A 14,466-nucleotide genomic window follows, 5' to 3' on the forward strand; every position below is an offset into this window, starting at 1 on the left:
TGGATTCTGAGGTTTCCATAACCTGAGGACTGCTCCTGTGCTTGCGCAGACCGCTTCTTCACAGGCGCACACGGCAAAACCCAGTGAAATACTTCCAGGTTTGCCACGCGCGCATCCTGAAATTTACGTAAACAGAGGTTCGACTGTTCAAGAAGTTTGCTAACAGTATGGATAAGCCCCAGGTTTTACACAGAACTCTTCAGGCTGCATCTAATGCTAGCCCTACCCAGAGTAAACCCATTAAAATCGACAGCCGTGGCTATCCTTGCTCCTTTCATTTCAGCAGATCTACTTTGAGTAAAACTTGGCTATGAACTTTCGGTTTCACTCGCTGTCCATTAATCGAATATTCATTATAAACCTTTCGGCTCCAGGAGAAAAACATTCCTCTTCAAACAGGCCTTTGGCTGATTAATATTCTGTGGCCTTTTAAATGGGAGTGGGGTTATTGTTATAACTATTTATTTAGTGCATTTATCCTGTATTTCTTTATCTTGCGAACTGCACTGAGATCTTTGGAGAAATATTCAAGAGGACCTTTTCACACATACATTCTGAAAGGCTGACAGAGGTCTGAGCCAAATGCTTTGTTCCGGCACTGAAATAAGCCTTCTCCTCTGCAAGGTTTTGGCTGCAGTGGCTTCTTCTCCTTCAAAAACCTCAGGGCTGATCCACAGAGGGGTCTTTGAACAACCTACAAAGGTGTGCACCTTCCACAGCCATGTTAGCACGGATTAATGGGCTTGTTCTCCTGACAGCCTGAAACGCACAGTGATCCAGCTGTAAACATTAGTTGCCGAAAGCCAGTGGCTGATTTCATGGGGCTCAGTGGATTTTCTAATGGGCTGGGCTGTGGGAGCCCTCTCTAACATGCCACCTGGCTGAAGGACAAGCCTGATCCTGCAAACAAGCAAAGCAAAAAGCAAAAAAAAAACAAAACCCCCAACTCCCATCAATTTACTCTTTTTGCAATTCTGCTGGAGGAGACGCAGCAGTTTCTCTTCGTAAGATGGGGACGGGGACCCAGGACTAAATGTAAATAAACGCCACTCATTCTCTTTTGCTATTATCCTGTGGTTTAGTTTATTTATGCAGTTCGTTTTGTACGTTTTCAGAGGTGTTTATGAGGGCAGGCACTGCCATATCAGTTTGTTGCACATTAAAATTCCAGCAGAAGCGATTAAGAGTGGAAAGGAGAAGCTGCTCCCCCCCAATGGGACTTTGCTTCTGAGATGCATCTCCTTTTGGGAGTTGTTTGCGGGCACCTTGGCTCTCAGGCCTAGCGAAGGGAAAGCCAGAGATGCTCCCTTAATGAGAGACTCGAGCAAGCCTGGAGAAAGCCTCTTTCACTTATTAATAGAGGGATGTGTGCGCGCGCTCCCCTCTGGCCCAGTTTATCACACGTAAATCTCCCCGGTCGGCTCCGTTTTCCACTTTAACAAGAAACAAGCACTTCATAATAACTACAGAGATTAAATTGTTAGGGCCCCGTAAACCATTAACCTGGAGGAAATGTAACAATAAATTAAACATATTAACAAAGCTGTACTACAAGCTCAAAATTTGTTAAGTAAATTGTACAGTTATTAAGAATCGGCTCGGCATATCCCTGATCCATCACTGGCAAAGTGTGTGTGGGCAGGGGAGAGAAATGAGCTCAGACAGGTGGCTGCGCGGCACAGATCCTGAGGGGGTGTTTCTACCTGGGAAAAGAGAAATAGCACAGTTAGCCAGACAGTACTTTGTTTGTCCTTCAAGCTGTGCCCCCTCCCTTCATTGGTTTCCTCTTCTCGCGTTAAACTATGGGTGCAGAACCCTATAAATGTTGCTAACACAAGAACATAAGAAGAATCTGCTGGATCAGGTCCAGCTCATCTGGTCCAGCATCCTATTTTGGATGCACATTTGTTCAGGAAATGTTGGGGTTGCAAATGAGAAAGCGGATTTCAACTGGCAGTTTTAGTGTTGTTATTACCCTCTTCTGCTAAGTAAGTTGTGATTTCGAAACTCTCTGATCTGAGCCCACACACCTTATTCTTAAGGCACCTTTCTGAAAGGGGCCCAGACCCTTCAGAAACCACAGGAGTGATACATTGCGGTCCCATCAGCCCGCGAAGCTTCACGACCAGAGTCACGTGCCGAGCGAGCAGCGGTGATGTGTGTGGCGACCCAGCTGCCTAGTCCTTTTTGTAAGGCAGTTAACATCAAGCTGCCCCCTGAAATCCCCACCTCTGCTGGGGCTGACAGTGAAATTCCTCTGTCTCTTAGAGAACGAGAAAAGGGGGAAGGGGCGGGGAGAGGAGAAGAGAGCATCTCTTGAAAGAAGGAAACAGCGCAGCTTAAAACAACACAACAAAATCAATGTGTGGGATGAAATGATGGATGCTTCAAAGGAGAAAATGGGCAAGGCTGGTCAGATTTGTGCAGCGGAAAGATTCCTTGATTTTCTCCTTTCTGCTCACCCGCTGGGAAGCAGCTTCAGACAGAGTGTTTAAGCCCAAATCACCTCCCACAACCCCGGCTGTGACCTGCCCAACCCCTTAATTTGTGAATTAGTGAAGAAGGTTATTCTGCTCACCGGAGAACTCAAACCATCTAACCTGAAACGTCTGTAACCCGAGGTACCACTGTACTTGTCTTTTACTTGCTAGCACACCCATTTTTCCATTCCCACTGATGAAACCAAATGAAGGTTCAGCTCGCATCATGGTTGACGGATGAGCTGTGGCCTCTCCATATAATATAGGCCCCTCCAGACTGGTGGTTTTGTATGTGTGTGGGTGTGGTTTAAAAGTGCATTAGTGGTGGATTAGCATTGGACTGTCCACACATCATTCAACTTTGTTAGCTGGAATGATGTGTGGGCATTCAATGAAGCTGAGCACTGGAATATTACGGGCAGAAAGTCCTTCTTTGTCCAGCACACAGCTGAACTGTGGGATTTGTTCCTGCGGGAGGCAGTGATAGCAACCCAACCAAGATGGCTTTAAAAGAGGATTAGACAAATTCATAGAGGAGAGGGCTCTCCGTGGCTACAAGCAACAATAGCTGTGCTTTGCTCCGCCGTCAGAGGCAGCGAAGCTTCTGAATACCAGTTGCTGGAAACCACAGCTCTTAGATGATGCCAAACAGATGGAAGCAGCATGCGCAGAGATTGGGGGATGATGGGTGGGGTGGGGGGTGAGGAGGGGAGAAGTAGGTTTGCTTTTCCAGCATCCTTGTTTTCTCACACTGCCTTTGGAGCTGTTTCTTTCCTTCTACAAGGAAACATGTTTGCTTCTTCTTCTTTTATTGGGCCTGGCAATGCTTTGGCTATTTGGATAAGAGGCTGTTTCTGTAAATATTGGCTTGAGTTGCACAAATACGCCTAACGTCTAGAGGACAGAGAGATGGGACTCAAATCCCAACTGTTTAGATAGTGGATTTGCAGCAGGAGGGAATCGCTATTCCAGTGAATAGCGGCCTCTTGGTGCCAATAGCTTGAAGGGGCTCAAAATGCACAAGGCGGACATGACTTCAGGTCAGCATCTGCTAAATTTGGAGCAAGGGTGTTTTTTGGACTAAGCGGCCCTGATGGTTTTGATTTTGATAGACAGGAAGCGTGTGTATAAATATAGAGAGCATGCTGAATATATGCAGCATTTGGTACAGACACAACTGAACTCCTTTTGGTAGGGTGACCCATGCAGTGTGCCATGAGGCTGAGGCCAGGAGACAGATTCTTGTCTCTATGGACCCCTTGAGATTCAGCAGCCATTCATGCATCTGCTGAAAGGTGAGGTGTTGCAGGTTCCCCAGCTGACCTCACTTTTTTTGCAAATAGAAAGACTTTCAAACTTTGGAAACCAAGGGCACTCCCATCTCCATAGCTCAAACCTGCATTCCATTTCTCCGTCTAAGCAAACGATGCCCTTTCGGATGTTGTTATCCCCGGGGCGCTGGTGGGGTGCAAAGATTTGCCCGTCAGCCCCAAATTTAGTTTAAAAGGTAAAGGGGCCCCTGACCATGAGGTCCAGTCGCGGACGACTCTGGGGTTGTGGCGCTCATCTCGCTTTATTGGCCGAGGGAGCCAGCATACAGCTTCTGGGCCACGTGGCCAGCAGGACTAAGCCACTTCTGGCGAACAAGAGCAGTGCACGGAAATGCCGTTTACCTTCCTGCTGGAAAGATACCTATTTATCTACTTGCACTTGACGCGCTTTTGAACTGCTAGGTTGGCAGGAGCTGGGACCAAGCAACGGGAGCTCACCCCGTTGCGGGGATTTGAACCGTCGACCTTCTGATCGGCAAGCCCTAGGCTCTGTGGTTTAACCCACAGCACCACCCGCATCCCCTAAATTTAGTTTAGCCACCCCCAAATTAACTTTTATTGAGCTTTTTTGGGAAGGGGCAAACTCAAAGTTGTTGAGCTTTTCGGGGGGGGATTGCTCATCGCTCACCTGTAACAACGCAGCAGAAAAACCTGCTTTTGTTTCCTGACTCGTCGGGAAATATAATGCTACGGAGTAACAGAGCAACAGAGGAGGGGGTGGGGACTTTCTCTGCATTACTGCCACTGATCATACACTTGGTGCCCCCTAGAATTTGGCGCCTGGGTGCCCTGCACCTCTTGCGCCCTGGGTAAAGACGGCCCTGGTGATTCCAGCTTCCATCAGCCCCAGCCAGCATGGTCAATGGTCAGGGAGTTGGAGTCCATGTTACCCTCATTTCCATTAAAGTGTGGCAAAGGGAAAGAGCTCTGGAGCACCAAGCACCATGATCTGCAGGGTCTTTTCTCTTAAGTGCCCCTGATTTCAATGGCAGACGGAGACAGGGCCTTTTTGCCACTGGCACCCAGTTGATACAATACAATAACTCTAAAGAGGTCTGCCTGCCAATATTTGAAGTTTCCAGTGCCAGGTCAAGTGTTTTAAAGCATGTTTAAATGCCTCTTTAAATACCTAAGCATTTTCATGACCACTGAGTTCAGGGTGATGATTGCACTATTTATTTTATTTTATTTCTAGTTATTGTATTTCTCTCCCACCTTTTTCTCCCAGTAGATCAAGGTGGTGTACACAATTCTTCACCCCCTTCTCATTTTTAAACTCCCACAACAACCTTGTGAGGTATGTTAGGCTGAGAAGCAGCGACTGGACCAAAGTAACCTAGTGGGCATCATGGGTCAGGATTCGAACCCTGATCTCCCAGGTTCTAGTCCAACACTCTAACTGCTACACCTCACAATCTCTGCTGCTGTACCTTTTGTTTGTGATTTGATTCTTATCTGATGAGTTAACTGTCTTTCTGTAGTACGCCGGTTTGGAAATCTTGACTAAGAAGCAATGTATGCATTTTTTTTAAAAAAAATACATAGAAGGATACAGATGGCAGAATATACTGAGATGATATGCAGAGCACCTGCTCTGTCATTGCATAGACCATGGGAAGAGAGGGCTTTTTGGTAGGACAACGATCCTCCCTTAAGCTTGGCTTGTTGACTCCCATCAGTTCCCAGCTTCTTTCATCTACTACATTTTGTTTTTTGTTTTTTCCCCCAAAAATTTTATTGGTTTTTACAATATCAACGACAAACAAAAACATGAGACAAACAAAACATAAATCATAACCTTATTGAAAATAACAGTTATTTACTTTGTAGGACGACTTCCTCGTTTCCCCTTAGTTGAATTTCATTGCATATCCTTATAATGGTTTTCCAAATCCCAATTTTAATACCCTTTAAATTAAACATTAGCATCCTTAAATCTTCTCCTTCTTGTATTAAACATATTATTTTATCAGTTAACATAAATACAATCCTAAGCCCATTAAGTATCTGGACGCTATTTCCTGTTATTTTAGTTTAACAAATTTAGCTAAATAATCATTGAATTTCTTCCATTCTTCGTGGTGTTCCTCCTCCTTCTGGTCGCAGACTCTTCCGGTTAGATTGGCTAGCTCCATAAAATCCATCATCTTCATCTGCCATTCTTCTACTGTTGGTAATTCTTGAGTTTTCCACTTTTTAGCTAACAAAATACGAGCCGTAGTTGTGGCATACAAAAATAGATTCACATCTTTCTTGGGCAGTTCCGAACCTGTTATTCCGAGAAGAAAGGCCTCTGGTTTCTTTATAAATGTATATTTCAACATTTTTTTCAATTCATTATAAATCTTTTCCCAGAAGTCTTTCACCTTAGAGCAGGTCCACCACATATGAAAGAATGTTCCTTCCTTTTCTTTACATTTCCAGCATGTATTATCACTATTATGATACATCTTTGCTAATTTTACAGGAGTCAAATACCATCTATACATAATTTTCATAATATTTTCCTTTAACAAAGTACATGCGGTGAACTTCACCCCTTTCTTCCACAATCTTTCCCAGTCCTCAAACATTATATTATGTCCTAAATCTCTAGCCCAATCTATCATCACCGATTTAACTTGTTCATCTTTCGTATGCCACTCCAGCAAAAGCTTGTACATTTTAGATAAGTTTTTACCTTCAGTATCTAACAACTCCGTCTCCAACTTAGATTTTTCCAAGGCAAAACCATTTTTCTTATCCACTTTATACAATTTGTTAATCTGGTGACATTATCATCTACTACATTCTGGGATCCCTCACGCTGTGTGCCAGAAGGCTTTGCTCTAATTCATCCAAGTCCAGGAGCACATACACCAAAATGCATCCTGGGGCCTTCTGAATGCCAAACCAATGAGCTACTGGGACTCAGCGAAGTGTGGCTGGGTGCTTTTAAAAATGGCAGCTCCTAGGAACATAGAAATCTACCCTGTCCTGATTCAGACCACTGAATTGTCTACACCAGTGTTTCCCAAACTTGAGTCTCCAGCTGGTTTTTTGGGACTACAACTCCCATCATCCCTAGCTAGCAAGGCCAGTGGTCATGGATGATGGGAATTGTAGTCTGGAAACAGCTAGAGACTCAAGTTTGGGAGATACTGGTCTACACTGACTGGCAGCAGTTCTCTGAGGGGTTCAGACAGGGAATCCTTCCCAGCAGCACCTCTCCAAGGTTCCAGTGAGGAGGCTCTCCCAGCCCTGCTTGGAGATACCAGGGATCAAACCTGGGACCCTCTGAATGCAAGGAGGATGCTTTGTCAGTGAGCTATGGTCCTCCCCTCTTGTGAGATACGTGCTCAGGTCTGGATCTCCTCTGAGAACATCCAGTGATGTCCTCAGCAAGTGGTTTCAGTTTTTTGTTTTTTTGTTTTCAAGATGGGTTCTGCTCCTGATCTGTTTCCTTTCCCCCGGAATACATTTGCTGCCTAATGTGTGTTGACACAGCAAATACACATGTTTGTACAAACAACCCAGCTGAGAGCAGCTTTGAAAGCCCCTTTGCAGGAGGCGTAAAATGTGCTGCGCAGATGACGGTGGGAGACCCGCCTCCCTGGCTGTTCTGGAAAGCATTCCCGTTGGGGAAGAAAAGGCTGGAAACTGGCGGTGGCAGCGACCGATAATGCCGGCGAAGAAATTGCTGCAGCCAAAAACGGATGTTGCATTATGCTAAGGAGCAAGGCTGAGAGGCACAATCAGATCTGGCTTGGGCTCATGGATATCGCATTACATTCGGGACCATGGGAATATTATCCATTGTGCAAACTTTGGATGAGTGGGACATTAACACCTAAGGCTCAAACAACATAGAAGAGGAGGAGACCAATGGTTTCACATGTGGATCTGCCCTGAACTCATTTTGGGTACCTTCCAACTTTACAGTTCCATGACCCTATATCCTGCTTTGCAGGGAGTTGGACTAGATGACCCTTTGCAGCCTTCTCAAGTTTATAATTCTAGGATTCATTGAAACAGAGTGCAAGGAGTGCAATTTAAAGCACCGAAGGAGCTTGCAGGTAGGAGGACGTTCTCCTGGCTCATATTTTTCCGTGTTCCCTCACCTGAGTTTCTGAGCCTGGCAACATGGACATGTTTCTTTCATTTTGCTCAACCCTCAAAAGCTGTTCTTCATTTGTTGCAGTCCTTGAAATTACTCACTACCCTGGAGAGCTTTGAAAGAAAAACTGGGTTGGGGAGATATTTCCCTCCCTCTCCTCCCCAACCCACCACCAATTGCAGAAGCTGCTGGTGTTCCACTCATTCACCATTCTGGGGATCGGAGGAATTTTAGAGAACAATGGCTAAAACTCGATGCAAATGGCCAAAGAAGCAAGTCTACGTGGGGAGAAGGAGAAAGATTCTCCCTATATGTGGCGAATAAGGAGATGGGTCCATGTGGAAAGGACACATTAGGAACCGGGGGACAAAGCGGTTGTTGTTTGCAGGACCCAGGCATGTGTTTTGTCTGTTCGTTTTTAATGTGAGTTTAACATACAGTGGTACCTCCGTTACGGAGGCCTGTTCGCAACATGAATAGAACACAACGCACAGTGGTGCATCTGTGCACGCCCGGGTTGCGATTTGCCGCTTCCGCACATGTGCATGGCATAATTTTGCGTGTTTGCGCATGCACGAGCGGCGAAACCCGGAAGTAACCCTTTCCGGAACTTCCGAGTCGCCACAGGACGCAACCTGAAAAAACGTTTCATGAAGCAAACGTAATGTGAGGTATGACTGTACGTACATTAGGTTCCTGCTGGATCAGGCCAGTTGCCCATCTAGTTCAGCATCCTGCTCTCACTGTGCCAACCAGATTCCCCTATGGGGCAGGATTTGAGCGCAAGGGCCCTATCCCCTCCTGTGGTTTCCAGCAACTGGTATTCAGAACCACTGCTGCCTCTGACAGTGGAGGCAGAACATAGACATGGCTAGTGGCCATTGCTAGCCCTCTCCTCCATGAATTTGTCAAATCCTCCTTTAAAGCTGTCTACTAGGTTGGTGGCCATCACTGCTTCTTGTGGGGCCACAGGAACTCTGGCTTGCTCCATAGGTTGCCCTCCCATCCCTGGACCACACCTAGTTCATATCCCCCTTCGTAGCCTTCTCCAGCTGGTTTTGACTGGCTGGGATGCACCCTACTGGGCCAAGAGAAGAATCACGCCCATTTCCCGAACCACTTTTGGCTCTCGATTCATCCTCTTCTGTCTCTAGCCCCACCCATACCCTGGCGTATGGCCCCCAGGAGGGCAAGTATGATGAAATGAGGCCCCTGAGCTGGAAATACTGTATTTTTTGCTCTATAAGACTCACTTTTTCCCTCCTAAAAAGTAAGGGGAAATGTTTGTGTGTGTGTCTTATGGAGTGAATGCAGGCTGCGCAGCTATCACAGAAGCCAGAACAGCAAGAGGGATTGCTGCTTTCACTGCGCAGCAATCCCTCTTGCTGTTCTGGCTTCTGAGATTCAGAATTTTTTCCCCCTTGTTTTCCTCCTCCAAAAACTAGGTGAGTCTTGTGGTCTGGTGCATCTTATAGAGCGAAAAATACTGTACGTTTCCAGCATTCTTGTAAAAGGTCCCAGGCCACAGTGGTTGACCAACGAGAAGTTGTGATGTCATTTATGAGATCACAGTGCAGCAACTGGTCAGATACTCAGGTACACAGGGGAGGGGAGTCTCATAGGGCTGAATAAGCTTGGAAGTGGAGGATCCCTTCTGACTACTCTGAGCAGGACAAGACAGAAAATAGCAAAAGGGGTATGTTGTTGTTAGCATGCAACTTCCGGGAAGTTGCATCAGGTTTGTTTCTCTTCCAATGCACAGATCTAACCAGGAGGCAATTGGAAAGAGAAAAAAAAACCCCTCCTTCTGAACAAGATCCCTTTAGGACCAAAACCTGATTGCAGGTGCATCTTTGCCCCATTCTGCTCACACCAAACTGCTTTCACTTATATGCTGCCACCTCGTGGCAACTGGCAGTCAAAATTGTCTTGTCACCTCTCCCAGCTCAGCTGTAAAGCTAGTTCAGTAAGTGAGTGTGCGGATGGACGAGAGAGAGAGAGAAATTATATGGAATTACTGTCCTTTAGCAAGCATGCCCTTCATTTCCTAATGCATGTTTTGCACAGAAGATTATCCCCATGACAAGCACTCTGTCAGATGGTTTTGGCAGTTAACTTGCACAGGTCAAGGAAGATCTCGGAAAAGTGTGGCTTGATTCAATTTTGCCGGCTGCTAAGTTCCATCAATTGGTGAAATTCGTTTCCTCCCCAGCTGCCCTCTTAGCCCTGATCCATAGGTCAGCAGGAGATGTTGGGACAACAGCCCCACAGTTGAAGCTCCGATTGTCCATTTCCTGCACCTTGGAGCTAGGATGAGCTGGCACCGCCTACACCAGTGGTACCCAAATTGGGCAGTACCACCCCCTAGGGGGGAATTACCTTGTTGTTGTTTAGTTGTTTAGTCGTGTTTGACTCTTCGTGACCCCCTGGACCAGAGCATACCAGGCACTCCTGTCTTCCACTCCCAACCATCTCATCCTCTGTCGTCCCCTTCTCCTTGTGCCCTCCATCTTTCCCAGCATCAGGGTCTTTTCCAGGAGTCTTCTCTTCTCAGGAGTTGGCCAAAGTATTGGAGCCTCAGCTTCAGCATCTGTGCTAAGTGGCAAGGGGGAAAGCTTGGGATGCTGGAGGTACAGGAGATTATCGAACTTTAAAAAGCTAGTATCGCTGGATGAAGTTCATCAGTTTTGTTCAGCTAAAACTAAATAGTTTTAACTGAATCTTGAATGTTCAATTAATTGTTACTACTTTGAATTCTGTTGTGCTATTATCTTCCCTAGTGGGTCATGCAGACCGCTGTTCTGAATAATGTTTTACAGTGGTACCTCGGCTTACAGATGCTTCAGGTTACAGACTCTGCTAACCCAGAAATAGCAGTTTCCAAACTTTTTCAGACCATTGCCTGCTTGGTTCCATAAACTCATCCCCAGTGCTCCCTTACCCTAATACAGTGGTACCTCTGGTTAAGAACTTAATTCGTTCTGGAGGTCGGTTCTTAACCTGAAACTGTTCTTAACCTGAAGCACCACTTTAGCTAATGGGGCCTCCCGCTGCCGCCACACTATTTCTATTCTCATCCTGAAGCAAAGTTCTTAACCCGAGGTACTATTTCTGGGTTAGCGGAGTCTGCAATCTGAAGCGTCTGTAATCTGAAGTGTCTGTAACCCGAGGTACCACTGTATGTCACAAAGCTGAAGAACTAAAGCCTACCGACCCTAGACTCCGATGAGGACTTTTCCCAGAGCCCCCATGCACTCTGTTGCTTCTTCAGAAGAAATTATCTTATCTGAAAGAGGAAGTATTAAAAACCCTTAGATACTTCCTTTCCTTTGCATTTTGCCTCCCCTGGTTGCCAAGATATTAAGGCGCCGACTAATATTTCCCCCGCTGCATTTCCTCTTCTGCCTGCCTGCCAAGATCTGTGTGTGCAAACAAGAGTTTCTTCCTTTTTCTAATTAGGTGTCCTCCTCTGCTCCTCAAAGGGGAGCAGCGGAAAATGAAAGAACTGGCAAGCAGGGGAAGGCGGGAGAGAGAGAGAGAATGAGCTACGTTGGTCTGTTTCAGCATTACTAAAATGTGCACACCATTGCTGATTTTTGGGAGCTGCTGCTGGGAACAAAGCCTGGTGTCTTGTGAGGTGGACAGAGGGACTGGTGCGTAAAAGGGAGGAGAATGGTAGAATCATAGCATTGGAAGGGACCCCAAGGGTCATCTAGTCCAACCCCAGCTGCAACGCAGGAATGTCAACTCAAGCATCCATGACAGATGGCCATCCAACCTCTGCTTAAAAACCTCCAAGGAGGGAGGGTCCAAAACATTGCGAAGGGAGGCCTTTATAATACTGAGCTGGAGAGTAAATGTTTCATCAGAGGCATTCCTTCTGTAGTTGGTGACTTCATCCAGGCTAATGTGGAATGTATTATTCTGATTTTGCACTCGCTCGCAGAGTCATGAGGTGGTCCACAGGCTGCCTCTTTCAAACATCTCCGCTATAACTCTTGCAGGCGACCGCAGCTCTAAGCAGCTAGAAAGCCTGGCTGCTGTTGTAACGGCTGCACGCACCTTCAGAATGAAATACTTACCATATTTTTTGCTCTATAAGACTCACTTTTTCCTTCCTAAAAAGCAAGGGGAAATGTGTGTGCGTCTTATGGAGTGAATGCAGGCTGTGCAGCTATCACAGAAGCCAGAACAGCAAGAGGGATTGCTTCTTTCACTGCACAGCGATCCCTCTTGCTATTCTGGCTTCTGAGATTCAGAATATTTTTTTTCTTGTTTTCCTCCTCCAAAAACTAGGTGCGTCTTGTGGTCTGGTGCGTCTTATAGAGCGAAAAATACGGTAACTTGCCACCATGTAGTGTTCATAATAATACAGTGGTACCTTGGGTTAAGAACTTAATTTGTTCTGGAGGTCTGTTCTTAACTTGAGGTACCACAGTTTCAGGTTAAGTATGGACCTCCGGAACGAATTAAGTACTTAACCCGAGGTACCACTGTACCTATTATTATGTAGGGTTGCTATACATCTGGAATTTCCTGAAGATATCCGGAAATCAGCAAAATGTCTGGGGAAAACCAGGGGTAAGGAAACCCATGTCGGCAGCGTTGTTTTGCCAATTTCCCATTAAAAAAGCTCAAAAATGTCTTTTTTGTGATTTGGCCAAAGCAGCTCAACAACTTTGGACAAAAAACAACTTTTCTGTTCCGATTTTCACTGTTTGAAATATGGCAACCCTATAATATACTCTGTGAAAGTAGGTGCCCATAATGTAAGTAAATAAGAATTTATCAGCTGCAACCTTAAAAAGTTTAAAACGATTGAAAGCAATGTGCAATTTTTTTATAGTGATTTCTTTTTTTTAAAAAAAAATCGATCAAAAACACCTTATGCAGAACGAGAGACTGCAAGAAAAAAAAGTCTAGAGAAATTCATAAGCTAATAGAGAGAATATGCAATGAAATAGCTCAGCTGGTAGAGCATGAGACTCTTAATCTCAGGGTTGTGAGTTCAAACCCCACGTTGGGCAAAAGATTCCTGCATTGCAGGGGGCTGGACTAGATGACCCTCGTGGGCCCTTCCAACATTATAATTCTGTGATTCTGATTTTTTAAAAAAAAGGCTTTAGTGATCAGTTATACCCTCAAAGCTTTAATTCTCTTTTATTTTTAAATTAATTTTCTTTTTTCCTCATCACAAATATACTTCTATCCACAACACACAATTTTCATAATATCCCTCCCTCCCTCCCTCCCTCCCTTTGGACTTCCCTCGACTTCCATTTCTGATTTATTATCCTCCCGATTGCGTTCTGCTGTTTTTTTTTTTTTTTTTTTTTTTTTACAATATATCATATTTCCCCTTTGTTACAATACAGTCATACCTCATGATACATTTTTCCAGGTTGCGTCCCGTGGCGACCCAGAAGTACCAGAAAGGGTTACTTCCGGATTTCGCCACTCGCGCATGTGCAGACACGCAAAATTATGTCATGTGAATCGTGTCATGCGAATCGTGACCTGTGCAGACACGGGTTGCGTTCTCTCATGTTGCGAACGGGGCTCCGGAACGGATCCTGTTCACAACCAGAGGTACCACTGTATTTGTTCCCTGTCCATGAAAGCAAATGCCAAAGCTTTAATTCTCAACCTAGTCATGTGTTTTCTGATTTCTTTTTTTCAATTATTCATAGACCAAGCACTTGATCCTGTGGTTCAGGAGTTAACCATGGTTCCATTAGCTACCATATTTCTCCATGGAGAAATGGAAGAGCTAATGGCTCCTGGCTGCAATGGCCATGTTTTGCCACCACAGTTGGAGGCAGCAGTGATGTTTCTGAATGCCAGTTGTTGGAAACCACAAGAGGGGCGAGACTTCTTGCGCTCAGATCCTGCCTGTGGATTTCCCACAGGCATCTGACCGGCCACTGTGAGAACAGGGGAGCACGTCTCATGTTCTTGTGAGATTCCTTTCTTTATGGTCTATTGGTTTGTTGGCTTGTCTGTGTCTGAAAGGCAGGGGGCGGGAGGCTGAGGAGACCTGGCAGTGGAGAAAAGGCCTGGCACAGTCCGAGAGAAGCGTCTCTGAAGTAAGCAGCCGCCAGAGCTCTGTCTTCGGTGCTCGATTGCTCTTGCGGACAGCCCTCGCTTGATAGCCATGTCTGATCTCCGCCGCCTTTGTGCAGTGACTGGCACTTGTTGTATTGACGCTGAACTCCTGACCTTGCGTTGTCTCGGTCCGTGACCTCATGTCAAAACCACTTTGGGTAGAGTTTCATTGACCGGGTTGCCTCAGGTTCCCAAAGGAGGGCGATTGCTCAGGCCGGTGAGCGACAGGCGCTCCTCGCTCTTCCCTCCTTCCCTCTCCCCGCCTTCCGTGAACAGCTTCAGGGACAGCAAAAGGAAAGACAGAAGAGGGAGAGGAATCAACCTGAGCTGTCGCTTCAACTAGCCAGGAACACAGGCAAAGCGGAATGGAAAGAAAACATTTGACGCCGCAAACAAGCTTGGCACAGGTAGCTCACAGCAGCAGGCGGCAGGCAACGCTCTGAGCCAGGGGTCA

General features: G+C 45.9%; 1 protein-coding gene across 2 annotated transcripts in view; it reads left to right on the plus strand.

Moving 5' to 3' along the window:
* The window catches only part of PLXNA4 (plexin A4), a 612,201-nt gene that overhangs the window by 298,157 nt on the left and 299,578 nt on the right, over positions 1-14,466 (plus strand). The window contains exon 1 of one of the 2 annotated variants that reach the window (XM_083699820.1): positions 9,472-9,603. The exons of the other annotated variant lie outside the window; for it this stretch is intronic. The gene's annotated coding sequence lies outside the window, so the exon portion shown is untranslated. Of the gene's footprint in view, positions 1-9,471; positions 9,604-14,466 lie in introns of those variants that run through there. 2 annotated transcript variants of the gene reach the window in all.

Source organism: Podarcis gaigeae (assembly GCF_964106915.1).
Source record: "Podarcis gaigeae genome assembly, chromosome: 10".
Lineage (NCBI taxonomy): Eukaryota > Metazoa > Chordata > Lepidosauria > Squamata > Lacertidae > Podarcis > Podarcis gaigeae.